At 43.9% G+C, this 14,633-nt stretch overlaps 1 protein-coding gene across 3 annotated transcripts in view; it reads left to right on the top strand.

The window, feature by feature from the left end:
- Nucleotides 1–222: 222 nt before the first annotated feature.
- The window catches only part of GHR (growth hormone receptor), a 131,179-nt gene continuing 116,768 nt past the window's right edge, over nt 223–14,633 (top strand). For 2 of the 3 annotated variants that reach the window (XM_052776801.1, XM_052776804.1), the window contains exon 1: nt 223–396. The gene's annotated coding sequence lies outside the window, so the exon portion shown is untranslated. Of the gene's footprint in view, nt 397–7,872; nt 7,892–14,633 lie in introns of those variants that run through there. The other variant, XM_052776803.1, reaches the window with a different exon arrangement.

Below are 14,633 nucleotides of genomic sequence, written 5' to 3'. Positions count from 1 at the left end.
CAGCAGGCGGGGCAGGCGCGGAGGGGGCTGCGGGGCGGCGGCGAGCGAAGTGAGTGCTGCCGGCGCTGCCGTTGCCGCTGCCGGCGGGGGGGGGCGGAGCGGAGGTGGGCTGGCTGTGCGGGGCGGGGCGGCGGGGAGGGCAGCCCGCCCCGCCCCGCCCCACCCCACGGGGGGGGTGCGGGCTGAGCCCCGCGCCCGCCCTCGCCCGCCGTTGTCGGTCGCTGCCGCCTCAGAAGTTGGGGCCGGCCGCGGGCGGAGGGAGCGCGATGCCCGGCGGTGCCGCCGCCGCCGCCGCGGCGGCCGCTCGCTGAGGCGCTCCCATGGTGCCGGCGCCCGCCGGAGGGGGCCGCGCCCGCCGCGCCGCCGAAACTTGGGGGGAAGTTTCTGAGCGAGTCGGTGAGTACCGGGCGGCGGCTCCGCGCCTCTCCCCGCCGGCCGCGTGCCGCGCGGGGCGGCTTCCTCGCCCCCCGCCGCGGCGGCGGCGGCGGGCCGGGGTCCGGCTGCCGTCGGGCTTCGCCTCCCGCCCACCCGGCTCTCGCCTGGGGGCGGCGGGGTCTCCGCGAAGCCCGGTGGGTGTGGGAGCCCCTCCGGGAGCGGCGGGCGCCCGGCGTGTCCCGCTGGCGTGGGCAGCGCGGCGCCGGACCCGGGCCGCGGCCGCGGAACCGCGGGCGGGACGGCTGTCGGGGGGCAGGCCGGGGGGGGGGCGGGGGGAGTTTTGTGACCGCGCGTGCCGTGGGTGACGAAGGGGGGCGGCGGGGGAGGGAAGCGTGGCCTCGGAGGTCTGGAGAAACAGTATTCTTCAGAGAAGCCTTCTGCTCTGGGCGGACTTGGATTCGGAAAGCAGAGCGAGAACGGTAGATGAGCTGCCAGCGTCTCGGTCTTCCCTGCTCTGTGAAGGACCTCATCCGAGTGTCTCTTCTGTGTGGTTTATTCCAGTTTATACACACACGCACTCACCTTTTATTTTTTTTTAGTTTTTTTTTTTTAACCTCTCGTGCCATCTATAATTGATCGCGTTTCTTAGTGTGTGGTCTGCGGTAGGTATTGCACGGGAAAGAAACTGAAGACAGTATTTTCAAAAACAAATACTGCAGATAGTCCGAGCAGCAGCATACAAAACAGAGGGAGTAACTACTGTTTTCACACAGCAACGTCTTCAATGATATTTGTTGCAAACTCTCATGGGGCTAATTCTAGAGATCAAGCGTGTGGATGTGCGTTAGCTACTCATCTTTTCAGTAGTGTCTTACCTCGTTCAGAATCTACTGTATTATTAACTTACTGTGTTCAGTCACAGCTTCACTTTCCTCCTCGTGTCACAACTACAAATGACCCACACCTGGTCATCTTTCTGTTCATGGTTAAATCAGAAATAAGAATGAATCAATTACAAAACTGTACCCCACCGCTTGAGTTGGATCCCATTTTATAAATGCTTTAAGCAAGTGTTTACTGATCAGAAAAATAGAAGTTATTTACCAGGTAAAGAGGTGCATAACTTAAATCCGAAAGACTCTTAGCTATAGCATAGACTCGGTTGCTCACATCAGTGATGAAAACGTAGTTAGGAGTAGAATCAGTATAAGGACATTTGGTAAGATTTATTTAAGTACCAGCGTTTATTTAAAAGATTTTTAAATACTGAGATTACAGTAGATTGCAGTTGAGATGTTTTGTGTCTCTGAGTGATAAACATAAATATCACTGAAAGTTTTTCAGACAGCTTGAAATGTTTAAATAGGAATGTAGCGTCTTTCATCTCCACCACATTTCAGTCTCCCGTTACTAGAATTGCTACTTGCCATGTTAATTCAGGACATTAGCATGTTTTAATAATTATAAAGGACTGACAAACAAAACCAGCTTGCAATGCTTCTGAGGAGTAATTTCTAAAATTGCCAGTAAATGGTAGTGGTACTTTTATTAAATATATGAAGATAACTGCTGAAACTTACTCTAATGTGTAGAGGAGTCATAGATACTCCCCAAATATTTTGGAGTCAAATTCCCCAAGTATGGTCAGGCATTGTTTTCATTACCATGGGCTGTTTCGTTGTCTACCGGTGTTGATGTATCTGCGCAGTACAGTACAGCACCGTGCAGATACATAAACCTGGGGGCTCTGTAGAGGTGTTAATTTCTGTAGCACCGCGCAGCATGGCAGCACTGCTCCCAGAGAGCGCTTGGGTGTCTGTGCCATGCTGGATGTGTTGGGGAGACATATGGAGCTCAGTTCGGCATGTTTTTACTAACTGAAGTAGCATGTGCTACTGCATGTGGCTTCTTGTGCCCGTTTCCAGTAGAGAAAGCTCAAATAAATCTTTGATGGCAGTTCCCCTATTTCTGGATTGGTACCTGTCATTTTTGTGATCCGGAAGCTGAGGAAGTATAACACATGTTGGTCCTTTTACGGTATAAGCTCGCTCACAGGGTCTCTTTCCCTTGACTATATGTACCTTTCTGTTAATGTGTATATACGCTAGAGGTAGGCCCTGCTCCTATCAAGTGAAGCTTCCTTTTGCTGCAGAAATGGTTTTTTATCAAAGCTACTATTTATCTTGCGCTACTAATGGGAGCATCGAGCTAAATAAATATAACATTATGTATCTTACTTGAAATACCAGATTTCCAGGGGCAAAGTAGAAGCTGTGAATATTTGCCATTGAGAAAGCAATGTAGGCAGAGATGCTTTGATTTTTTTTTTTTTGGTGTGATTTAAAAAAAAAAAAGAAGTTTTATCAGACACAACAGCACTTCCATTCAGACCAGTTGAAGCTCTTGCAATCTTAAGGTACATGTCAAAACATTTTCAAAGCATTGCAAATAAATAAAAATGATAGAAATAATAATAAGAGGGGATAAAGTTGGTGGGGAAAGGAAGGGCAAGGATACTAGCAGTGCTGCAATACTGAGTCCACTCAATCCACATGGGAGTCTCTAAATGCTGGGTTTGCCAGAGGGTCGGGTTCCTTTTCACTAAAAGGATCTTCCATATTTTTTCACCACATATTGATCTGATGGAAAGGCGAATCTTTGGCCCAGCGGAGCTGGGATGGTAATTCTGGGAAGAGGGCAGTGTGAGGAAAGCAGGCAGAGAGGCGGCGAAGCTGCCACTGCAGTCATGGTGAAGGCAAAAGGCTGACGCAATGAAATACTAGCTTGGCAGGAACAGATTTATATCAGTACTTGAAGGAACACTTTGTGCTCAAATTGTTTATCACAAGGGAAATCTTTCTTTATTGTGTATGAATCCCAGTTGAAGTTCTTTGTGTGAGGTGGCTGCTTATTTACACATCATTTTAATTTGAGAGAGCTGTAACAAGCATCCTCTTACCAAAGATCTGGTTCTCTATGTATAAGAAAGAATTTTCCCCAGTGAATTGTAAAGGCTGTTTCCTGGCAGATGGATGTTGTCCATATCATATTTACTGCAGATTATGAAATGAAAATACATTTAAGTGTCATATTTTACTGACCTTTAGAAAGCAGGTATTCTATTGAAAAGAAAGCCATCACCAGGAACTTTATATTTTTTTATCAGTAAGTTAATATAGACTTCAGAAATGCTTCACAGTAGCAGGGTGGTTTGCAATAGAATGAGACTTAATGTCTGTCTTAGAGTAACGTTCCTTACTGTTTGGTGAGCATTTCAGAGGTACAATGTTGTGAGGATGTAAATGACAATTATTTTTACTGAAGGAATAACTGCTGGAAAACACCCTTGTCCAGTCTTCTGCTTCAAGCAGTAATCGTCACTGATGCGTGAGATACTTGTGTTAAATGTGTGGATGCACATGCACAGGCACTCAGTTCAGAGTAATCTTTCAGGTGTAAGGTTGTCCCACTTCATTTGTTATCCATGTAGTGAGTAGCTGAAGGATTAAAGCAGTAATCAAGCACTTACAAGCTTTAACACTCCATCTGTCATGCTATTCATACTTACCATGCTAATCACATTTACGTTAGTCTTTTGACTTTCCAAAAAAATACACTGACCGCGATGCTGACCTCTGTGTCTTCTAAATCATGCTGAGTTTTATAGCTTCCAGGTATTAAGATATTCCTATTTGTAGCAATACAGTCTGCAACATAGTCTCTTGTTTTGCTGCCTGTCCGAACTAGCGGTTATGACTTGTGGCAGGGATCCACTGTGTGGGACCGTGGTTGTACAGGGGAACGTCATACAGGGCTGCATGGAGGACGCCAGAGATGTGGTGGAGGCAACGAATGCCCTGTGGGGAATGTTGATGGGAGGATATGGAGCTCTGATAAATTTAGCAGAAAATTTTAATCTCTCTGCATTAAGGGGGTAAAAACAGCACCCATTCTTCTGGTGTGGAAGGAGTTATGCCTTCCCATCTGTCCTTTTCTGTGGCCGTTTAGAGCGACATGCAGCGTTAGGGTATCACCGTGCTAGACCTGCCAGGCCTGTGCATTAAGCACAGTAACTACCTAGGGTGGGTGCATAATGTGGGAAATGGAATGTGCAAAGAGAAGATGCTTCACCAGCTTTATGCTCATGAAGGCGGAAGATTTCTGTCTCTGATCATTTAATAAGCTTACTGCTTGTAATCCTAGAACAAAGATGATATTTGAAGACATAAATATGAATAATCAGTTGCATTTGGGTACCATTTAAACACTGGACAATAATAGGGATGGCAATAATTAACATTTAGAACTTTAAAAGCTGTTTAAATACTGTCATAAATCCATTACAGTCTTCGAACTCAGTTTATAAGTAGTTAGTCCAAACATGAAGTAATATTGCAGAGGCTCTACAGAGTAATTTTGTGCAATACAGGTTTGTCAGCAGCTAACACACAACAGCTCTGAGGGGTGGTTGGAAAGAGTTGAGTTATTAATAACAACCGTCATGTTGCATCATTCAAGCTCTTAAATTGAGTTTGAAGTTTTACCGCCTCAGGAGAAAATGAGATTGGTAAAACTTGGCCTTTCAGTAGCAGAAAAATCAAACCCTGACCTATTATCAGGAGCTGTTCCAGCACCTTGCTCACTGGCTGTTGGCTTGCACCCCAGGCTGTCATGGTGTTGCGGTCCTGGGCAGCCTGATATGGTCACTCAGTACTCCAGCTTTTGCAGTGATGCTGGTTCGGGTCTGGCCAGCCTAGAATTTGGGGAGAACAGAAATATTTTTGCCTGTTCTTCTTTGCCTCTATCTCTAGGTAGAGATACCCAATGGCTGTTTCTAGCCTTCAAAGTCTGCTGCACCTATAGAACACTGGATTTGTTCAAATCCCAGTGGGCTGGTTCCATATTCTAGTAGAAGTCTAGGATGCGTTGATGGTACCCTGCAGGTGGAAACTGTACCTGTGTTCTGTGAACAGTTGTCTCTATGCTTGACCAGTATGCAACAGTTTTGGGTTTTAATCTATACGTCGTTCATCTCTACAAGCTTATTGATACAGCCAAACAAATCCTTTTGTGCCTGTTGGAGTTTGGGCATTGGGTAGTGGTGGTCTGACCATGAAAGAGAGTCTGTAGGCCAGAAGAAACAGACTGAAAGAACCAAGAAATTTTATTTCAGCTGTCTCGGTTAAATGAGCATGCTTGTCAGTTTTTGCTTCACTTCATGAACTGCATGCCTTATTCCCATCTGCTCTCAAGTGTTCAGCTAGCAGCCTGATTTCTGCTATGTTTCATGTTTTTTTCTTTTTTTGCCTGCCTTTTTCACACACATGTAGGAATTTATGCCAGTGTTACTTTGAGAATGCAGTGGGTTCTCCTTTATCTGCAAATACTGTTTGAGTTTGGTACTGAATGCTTATCAAATAGTGTTTGCTCAAGAACCATGTTATGAACCTACTTTATAACTGTTTTGAGTGATGCCTTGTATACTGTTTTCATCCAAAAAAGCTTGAACTGTTTGGTGTTTTGACTGTTCATGAGACTGCTAGTAGCTTTATGTGATGCTGTAAAAAGTGAGTGAGAAAAAAGCAAGATTCTTTTTAGATGGTGGTTCTTGTCCCTTTCTTCGCATGAGTTGAAGAGGACTGATTGTGATTACGTTTGGGACCAAGCTTTATCTGCTCTGCCTGAAGTAAAGGAGGTCTGGGATGATGATCGAGAGGAGAAAAGCAATTATAAGCAATGAGCTGCTGTATCTTTGACTACTTTTTACAGCTGAGCCTAGTCAGGTATGTCTGGGAAATGCTATGGAACTTTACTTATACAGAAACCCCCAAGAAAACCATCGCTTTTGTAACGACTGTGACAGTTTGAGTTTGGGCACAGAGCAGCTCAAAGGACTAAGTCAGATGTTAAGTAAACAGGGCAGAATACAGCGCGGTCATGACTCTACGAGCCCATCTGTACTTCACAGCATGTGCAGATCAAGCCCAGTAAGCTGTGCTTACGCTGGGGCATTGGTGTCCCAGGTTGAGTCCTGGCTTTTGTAGGGCATATGCTAGGGTCATGCTTGCCGCAGTGAGTTGAGACAGCAGAAGGTATGATTTGCAGTGTGCAGTGGGAAATCCTGCTCTTTTTTTCTTGAATCCATTCGCAGTTTTTGCCTCATCCATACACGTAACTGAAACACATGCAGCTAGAACTTTTCAGATGTGACTGGTGCTTGTTCCGAACAGTGCCAACCTGCTGGTGCAGTACATGTGGATGAACTGTTCTTACTCATGGCTGCAACATTACTGCAATAGGATCAGAGAGAGTGTGTGAGATGGGGCTGTATGCTTTTTAGCTCTGATTTCTGACCTTTGGAGAGCAGCAGTCAGTCTCTGGGTCTGCTCGTGCTGGGTGGTGGTAACAAACACTGCACAGGAGAGACACTTGTTACGTGATATGGTCACTGCTGGCCTCCTGTACGCCAGCCAGTTCTGGTGGTGCAGGACAGCGTGTACGGCATGGATGGACTGCAGCCCAGGATGGGGAGAAATGGCCTCTCCACCTCCCTGTGAGGAAGGCTATTTTTGTGGAACTGTGTGATGACTCTGGTATCTTCTAGCACTAAGGTGCATTTAATAAGGGTGGCCGTATCAGTTCAGAAACCATTTCAGAAAAAGCAGTCACTGTTTTAAAGCAGCCTGTGCCTTGTTACTGCTGGTTCTAAGGTAGTATTTTGCTTGAATAGCTAATTTCCTTGAAATAATAGGTAGCTTTGAGAGAGTGAGTTTCTTTGATTGTACTGGGCCCAGACACGCTTTTTTCAGTGGCATGTAATTTATCCACCACAAGGCACACACAAGCGTGTTAACTACAGTGGATACTGCTTGATTATTCTTAAGGCTTTGGCTGACCACAGGGATGCTGGCAGTGACATTAAGGAAGGATAGCATTCAGCTGTTTAAGTGGTGTGAGGGGCCTGCCTAACTTGCATCAGAGCAAGGAGGAGAGTAAGAATACTTGCATGAAGATGCTTTATCCATCATTGATTTTTCAAGCTTATTGTGTAGAACCATGTAGAACATGTATCTGATGTCTAAGGGAAATAAGCAATACATTGTGCCCTTGTGTCTTTGATCCAGCTTGTGGCATAGATGAATGCACTTAATGCCATGATTGAAAAAGTAATGCTGTTTACTCTTGCACCTATGCATTTGTTGTAGCCTGTTCTATTGCTTTTTTCAAATTACAAAAAAGTTAATGTTTTATCAAAGTAACCAAAGTATTGTGAAAATCATTGCGGGTCCCTTGTCCTCTCCCATTCTACTACTGCAGGTGGAGGGCTCTCTCGGTAAGAGCCATAGAGAGCTTTATGGATCCAGTGGGAATAAAAAGTCTACCTGTCAAAAAGAAAGAACATAGGATTTAGGAAGAGAGACTCCTCCTGACTAACTGTTCATGTTGACATTGAACAATATAATGGAAATCTTCATACAGAAGCTTCTGTAGTCATACACCTGTTCTGTATGCTGAGGTATGAATTTCAGATATAATTCATTTTTTAAAGAATTTTGGCGTATCGTTTGAATGTTATTTCAAGCCTAAGGAACCTGAGAGCCTGGTTAACCACAGGAGGTCTCAGAGTAGAAGAGGGAAAAAGTTTTCCACAGTGGGCAAACATGTCCTACAGGTGTTTCAGTTTGCTAAATCATGCAGAAAAGGAAAGGAGGTTTTATGGTGTGAGGGATCAAGAGCTAGGGACTGCACACAAATTGTGGATAAATTCTGAAACAAAATAGAATATGTGTAAGTAAAAACATCAGGACATGAAAGCCTGGGGAACTGTTGGATGATAATGAAAACACTGAAGTTATAGACTCTGAACTGTTTGGGTCCACTGTCTTAAGAAAACTGAACATTATGTGACCAGTAATCAAAAGGACATGTTTAAGTCTTAAGTGTAATCATTTGTTTAAGGATGTTTGAGACTACTGTACTAAAACACAATAAAAAACCCTAAACCCTCAAGATCATTTAAAAATTCAAATGTAACTTGAATTGCACCCAGAAGCATATATTCATACTGATTTTTTAAAAAAAATGCATTTTTTTAATTATTATGAAGATTGTGCTCCTTTATGGGTAGAGCTGTGGTAGGAGTAGAAATGGTTTTGGTAGCGTAGGACTAATTTTGTCAGAGGCTTGCATTGCTATGCTTTCCAAATGGCATATTGGTTGCAATGTTTTGTAGGATCCTGTCAGTGCAACAGCTCGTAAAAAATACAAGGAAGAGAAAGATGTTATTTTTGCATCGAACAACTGATGTCTTTCGCCAACTCATTTTATACGTGAGCAGTTGGTACTCATACTGTTTGTTTATATTGCAGGTTTTGTTTTATTTACTGATGCTGAAGTGTGAAAAAAATGTAAGATCTCAATAAAAATAACTGGCACCATTTGTTGTTAGGGCTGAAACAGAAGAGGTGTATCTCACTAGTTATTTATTTGTCTAGATTTTTTAAACTGATTTTAAAAGGTTCCTGCCAAGGAGCCTGATCTGACAGGAGGCTGTGGCTTGGTAATCCTGTTTGTATGAAGCAGAAGTGTGCCCTTATGGGCAAAAGAAGAATCATCCCTCCCACCTTCTACATCGCGGATGCCTGCACTGACCAGGTATCTTGAAAACTGGAACAAGAAGTACATTCATTCCTGTTCAGCTTGACCAATACTGCAGAGCAGCAACCTCGGCTCCATTGGGGGTGGCCAGGCTCTTCTGCCCCCAGAGCCATATGCCAAAACCTTTGCTCAGCTGAGGGCGAGAGTTGAATAGGCTTAGTCTGGTAATTATTTTTTTTTACTTAATTTTGAACCCTTAAACACTTCCTAGCAGGGTACAAACCATTTTAAAAATTTCTTATGTTTATATTACGGTATATGTAAGCATCCTTTATGTTGTCATTTTTTATAGGCTCTCTAGGTTGAAAGCCTCTGTAAACTACTAGGGTGACATTCATTAGAGATTGACTTCTATTCTGTGAAAAGTTAGCATGAGCTGGCCTGCCAGAGAGGGTGCAGAGTAACAGATGGAGAGGGGAGGGGGGAACACCTTTAAACTTAGCTGTGTCAGTGGCAATACCAGCCATGAGGGAGAACGCGCCAGATTACTTGCAGGGGATTTTGTAGGAGGCTTTCTTATTTTCTTTACTGTTTTTGAGCAGTCATACATTGACAAAGCCAAATACCATAATGGTGATACAGAGTTTACTGGACATATATTCAAATTTCAGCACATCTTTAACGGAACAATCCAGAAAGAAGAAAAATGCATCCAGATCATTGAACTGCGTGTTTCTTTATTGTATGCAATCCATGCTGAGACTCACGTTATCGTTATATTTAATAGACCTAGCAAGTTACTTCCTTCGCTTTATTCCCGCTCTTCTGACTGAAAGTTGGCTTTCAGGTTTGGGTGGGGTTTTCTGAATTGTGTGGCTTAGAGAAAGTGCGGAAGGACTGACAGAAGCTTCTTTTGCAGGACGAATGAGCTATCTTTATGTCTTGCCACATTGTTGTGCTTTGGCAGGGTGGCTCTGGTGGGCACCAGCAAAACCCTGTGTTCGTGGTGTTGCTTTATATCCTAGTAGTTTGGCATTTTCCGGATGCTCTGATTACTCCCTACCTTAACGATACAGATAGGTGCTCTTAAAAAACGTTATTAAAAATCCCGGTCAGAAGGGGCATGGTTGTTCACAGGCTGTGGCTTGTGGAGCACTTCCAGGCAACGCAGATTGAAGCCAGCTCGGTAAAAGTGCTGAGCTGTGCTCGGCCGGAGGAGACAGCAGCCAGGGCTTCAATTACCCATTCAGCAGCCTGCGAGCAGAGCTGCCTGTGTGTGCCATCCCCCCTTCCTCCCCAGTCCCTCTCCCTGGGCTGCTGCTGAGCAGAAATTGAAGTTGCTCTGAGTTTGTGCTAATGTATGTGAACTTAGCAATCAGTTTCCTCTGATTCCGGTGCAGGAGAAGCAGCAGATGATAAAGGCCACATGTTAAGTGTCCCTAAGAGAGTAGAGCGGTGGAAGTGTGGCACTGGTGCAGGTGGAAACTTGCTAACAGAGAATAGCAGGAAGCTGGAACGAGCAATGGTATTCATTATGGCAATTACTGGACAGCAGTAAGGCATCTTCAGGGGAAAGATGAATATTAATCTGCATTTTGTTCTGTTGGTGTAGTTTGTAGTGCAGCTGGCTGGCAATCATTTTTAGGTGCTATAATCACACAAACAATACTAGAGGAATTCACGCACTTGAAAAGCAACAACAAAAAAGCATCAAAGGCACATTGAACAGGCTAGCATTGATTCTTTACCTTGCATAAGCTTTCTGGGATGCACCAAGGGACTGAGACATGAAGAGTAGACTAATTCTAACACTGTAGATCAAGGATTGAGGAGGATATGTACTTCTAAGTGAACAGCACGGACCTTTTTGGATGTTCTACATTATAAATAGTTACGTATCAGCAACTCTGGCTTTGGGCCTTGACTTTTGACCCCTACTGCTCTTCCCGTTCATTCGTCTTTGTCTTCACAAAGCATTTCAGTTAGTACAGAAAAGGACTAATGCCATTTATTATGTTGTTTTGTCATCAAAACAGTGAAAACAAACAGAACTGCTCATATTCCCTTGACTTTTTCTTCGCAGACCTGTGCGTGTCTGGTGGGTGAGAATGATGCTTTCAAAACCATCCTGATAACTCCTTTCTGAGGAATGACATGGGACCTTACTGAGCTATAGGTAGGGAACTTTCTGCAGATAGTGTTACAAACTCCTGATGTATTTTATGTAGTGCTAGTATTTCTGGCCATTGTTTGGCTCAAAGATCTATCCATGGACATTAAATGCTGGCTGCTCTTCTTCCTCTTGTTACCAGCAAGTTGCTGTGTAGAACACAGTCATTTACTTGTAATAAATTTAAGCAAATGTTGAAATGGTAAAGAAGTGCCACACGGACCATTAGAAATAATTATGATGGGATCAAGAAGACCCACAACAGTAGTGTTTCATCTTCAGCTATTAATACAGTTGGGCATTGAGAAGTTGTGAAGGAAATTCAAAACAATCTCTCCAAGTTTTGCCAAGATTACTCAGTGGAATCACTTGTTGCCAGATGCTGATGCTGAATGAGAGAGAACAGCAGCCACCACTGGGGGGATTAGTTTTCTGAAATTACTCAAAGTCAATTATTAGTCCAGTTGTTGTAGGGGTTTATTAATACTCTGTGGACTACCCTACAGTTTGAATGACAAACAAGCAGGTAAAAAATTATGTTTGAGGAAAGTATTTCTCACCTGTCCTGTTAGCTCTGGGAATGCATACAGCATCTTTTATTTGGGAGTTTAATGTAGCTGTGAAAAAGGGATTATAGCATAGATTGTAAGATTGAATGAAAGATTTGGTCTGCATGTCCCAAGCAGTAGCTCCTGGAAGCGATATGCAGCTTGTGGCTAGGAACAGGGCCACATCCCTGGCCGTGACTGCAAGGGAGGCTCTGCAGTGAGCTCAGAAAGACCTCAGCCAGATGTGAGACTTCAGGGCCTGCGCTCATGGCACTGGTTTCCAAACCATAGCAGAACCACTACAGCTGTTCTGCCTTCTTCCCCCCTCTTAGAACAGGGGAATACTTGGTTGAGTGTTTGGGTGTTGTTTTGAATGTATTGTGCTCTTAGTTTTTGTGCAGTCTTGGAATTAGTAATAAGTCAGGTGCTGCTTGTATTTCACGGATGATGTATCCAACCTAAGAGTCCAGGGAACCTACAAACAGACTATTCCTTTTCTTCAAGCTGTTTTCTTTGGCTATAGCATGAGCTGAAAGGTTTACATGAATTAAAGATTCATGGCCAAGTATGAAGTCAGGTCATTAAAGTAATCTGCTGATCAGACCCCCTTGAGCAGTTCGTTAATAAAGAAGTGAAAATCCAGCACTACACTGACTAAATATATATAATTTCTTCAATGGTAGGTGCTGCTGGGAGGAATCTAGCATCCTTTCTAGAGTCCGGTTTGTTGATTATTGTGTGACCCAGTTGGCAGCAAGCCTGTCTTGGGAGGCCCAGGACAATAATATCCTTCACAGCTACTTTGCTAAGTAATTGAAATACAGTGCCAGCATTATTTGGGACAGATATGTATTTGATAACCTACTGCTGCCAAGTTGCATGATAAAAAGAACAACTTTTTTCCATCATAAAACTTTCCTGCATTGTTCATCAGCAAGCTGAACCTGAGGAACTCTGCTTCTGATAAGATTTACGGGAGAGTTTCTAGTCAAGGTGTCAATGGGCATGTCCTGTTACTCACTAGCAAATCTACTTATTCTTAAGTTTTTCATACTGTACTAGAAATCAAGGCATTTGCTCAAAATTCAGCATACTTTCAGAAAAATTCAGATTGTGGTGTCAAATTTATTTAAAAGTTATTTTCATAAATCGAGAAAAACGTAACCAAATACCAGTAGGTATCCTCTTAGATAATCTTAATTTCTAACTCTGGTCTCTGCCACATGATGACCTATCTGCAGGAAACAGGCACTTTTTCACCAATCTCAGAATGGCTACAAGCTCGCTCTTTAGCAAAAATGGGAATCTGGCAGGCCCCAAGTGCAAACCAGTTTCTTTGTGGAGACTTACTCGCAGGCCCTCTGATACGCTGGTGGTTATTCTGCAAAGTTAATGTAGGCACCTTGTGTGGTTAGTCTGATCTTCTTTTCCTTTGTTTGAATTTCTGTTGTCTGAATTCTGCCTGAAAAGTAGATTGGCACATGGTGTCTTATTTTTCAAATTAGTCATGCCAGCTATGCATAAAAGAGCTGGAGCAAAAGCATTCCATATCCGTTGTTAAGTGTTTTATTTTCCAGACTAAAAACTGAATACTTGCAGCTCGCATGTCATTATGTGCTTGTCATTCCTAATTACTTTCTGGCATGTTCCTGGGTGTTTTGTAGACAGGAAAATATATTTGATTGGTTTTTTTAAACACACAGCTAAAATGCCTTCATAACTAGGCTAACAAAAAAAAAAATATTCTGTGAGGTGGAAAACTATTGGGAGAAATAAATGTGTGGACATATTAACTTGTTCCTTTCCCAAAGAGTAACTTGCTTTGTCTCTTATTATCAGTAAGCATTTTGTCCTGAAGGAATGAGGCTGTTACATTTCATAACTAGAAATTAGTCATCAAACATACTTGGTTATTTTCAGAGCATGTAAGTGTGTGGTTTTTTCTTGCAGGTATTCTGTATACTGCGATGTGTTTTACCAAAGTAAAATGTGGTGTTTGCATAGCAGTTTTTATACACAAAAATTCATAAATGCACACGTACACAGAAGCAGATTTGCAGTTCTGACCCTTGAGATAGCTACCAGCAAGCTACAATAACTCTCATGAGGCTAGCGGTAAATAAAAATGCATCAATGAAAAAAATGAGTTTCCCACTTGGCATTCCCTTTGCTTTTGGGGTTTTATTCTCTCTTGACTGTCAGTTGACAGCTTGACTACCCTGACAATGTGCTGGAGTATCAGAAGCCTGTTATCTCCCGAAAGAACTGCGGTTCCTGAGTCTGGAGGTAAATCTTCAGAGTCGTCACAATTGAGTGACACGCTTTTGTGGAGCATGTGTCAATACACAGGCTGCTTAGGATAGATTCAGACGTGAAACACATTCGAAGGCTGTGGCTGGAAATTAAAGGCAAATATATTCTCTGTAAGATTGATTAGTTGGGGAGGCTCTCGTTTCTGTGCTGTGGGGGCTGCAACGTATGCCATAGTGTGGGGTGCCTGAGCTGCATCCCTGGCTGGGTGCAGCGTTTTCACTGGGCTGATGCAACTTGTCCCACAGCTGCCTGATAGCAGGAGAGCTTGGGAGCCTGTGGCAAGGGGATGCCTTGTCATCGGGAAGGGCTAGTCAGCTCCTTTTGGCAGTGGCCCATAGCCAGGCTGGTTTTGGCCAGGCATGAAGCTGCCTTTTGACAGCGCCGTGTACCAGGCGCTGCCAGCCTTGTTGCAGGGCTGGGGCTAGAGGCAGCCTTGGGGCAGCTGGAGCCAAAGGGGGACAAAAAGGGGAAGGCATTGGGATCTGCTCTGTCACCTGCAAGGTGGCCCACATTCATCGTGTGACCCAAAGGCTTGTGTATCCAGAGACAAGGGATCCGAGAGCTCTACAGCCAGGGCACTGCAGTCAAAGACGAATCTTAGGCAGCCAGGGGTGGGCGGGATTTAGCTG

This window comes from Harpia harpyja, chromosome Z (genome assembly GCF_026419915.1).
Source record: "Harpia harpyja isolate bHarHar1 chromosome Z, bHarHar1 primary haplotype, whole genome shotgun sequence".
NCBI classification, from domain to species: Eukaryota; Metazoa; Chordata; class Aves; order Accipitriformes; family Accipitridae; genus Harpia; species Harpia harpyja.
The sequence above is the reverse complement of the archived record's forward strand: the minus strand, read 5'-3'. Positions and strand labels throughout refer to the sequence as shown.